Raw genomic sequence first — 1349 nt, forward strand, 5'->3', positions numbered from 1 at the left:
GTTTCTGAAATCAGAAAGTGATTTTCTCACCTCCCATTTCAACCGGTTGGCTTCTGTGCGGTCCACTGCGAGGCCACTGCGTAAAGCAATGCGCCTGGCTCGCCTCTTTGCCCTGATGAGTTCCTTGATCTCCCGCGGAATCTCCAGTCTTGGGGCCGGAATCTGCCGTTCCCTGGTGGCGGTGGAAATGGCTTCCCGGATCTTCGTCTCGAAGATTTGGACTGTCTCGTCGATTTCATCAGTGGACGTGATGGGTGGGATTGTTCCGAAGTTGTTCACCAGGTGCTTGGTGAATTTCCTCCAATCCACTGAGGTATAACGACGTACATCCGGGTCATTGGCCTCGTTCCCGATATGCATCAGGACGGGGTTATGATCCGAAGAGAGGTCGTTTATTACCGTCAGTCTGATCTGGTGAGCGACGTTTTTGACGATTGCCACGTCAAGAATGTCGGCTGCGCCGTCCGTGTTGTGGTAGAACGTGGGTTCTACCGGAGCCATGACGGTGATGTCCAGATGTTGGTCCGTGAAACCGTCGAGAATTTGCCCGTTTCTGTTCGAACGTCGGCTTCCCCAGTTGATGTGCTTGGCGTTGAAATCGCCAGCAGCGATCGTTGGGGTGTTGGCGTCGAAAAGGGTCTGCAGGTGGTCCTCCTCGAGAATTGGGATTTGGGGTCGGTTGTAGCATGCAAACAGACGCAGAGGTCCGTTTGCAGTGGCTACGGTGATGCCCACAGCTKCCAAATTGCGAAGATCTGGTGTTGCTAGAACAGAGTGTTTAATTCTGTTACTTACAAAAATTGCCGTTCCTCCTCCTGGACCGGTTCCTCTGTCCGCCCTGTGKAGGGTGAATCCCCGAATTTTTGGATCCGCGACGGGGGGTTGCAACCTTGTTTCGCACACAAGTACGATGTCCAGTTGCAACCTGTCGACGAATTCTTCGAGCTCGTCTCGGGCCGCTCGAAGRCCGTTGGCATTCCAAAATGCCACCTGAAAAGAGCGCTGAATTAATTGATTTGCACCCATCAATTATTCAGAAGGAGGGCGATGTAGGCTGAAAGTTTTTCAGCCAGCTCCTTTGAGCTCTTTGCTGTTGCCACGGAGGTGGCAATTTGGCTCTTCTGAAGGCCGAAGTTCACCGTTTGACGCTGTTTCGCAGTCTTCTTGGTGGCGGTGAGGATTGCCTTGGGGGCGGCAACCTTGGGGGCGGTTGTCTTGGTCCGTTGGGCCTGCACCTTCGGAAACTTTGGGCAGCCCATGTAGTTGGCCGTGTAGGGGCCACTACAGTTGGCACACTTGGGGTGCGCTGCGCGCTCCTTAGTGCACACCTTGGTCTCGTGGGCTTCGCC

The sequence above is a fragment of the Tribolium madens genome, unplaced genomic scaffold (genome assembly GCF_015345945.1).
Source record: "Tribolium madens isolate multiple individuals breed KSU strain unplaced genomic scaffold, Tmad_KSU_1.1 Scaffold_96;HRSCAF=242;Tcas5.2_LG5, whole genome shotgun sequence".
Lineage (NCBI taxonomy): Eukaryota > Metazoa > Arthropoda > Insecta > Coleoptera > Tenebrionidae > Tribolium > Tribolium madens.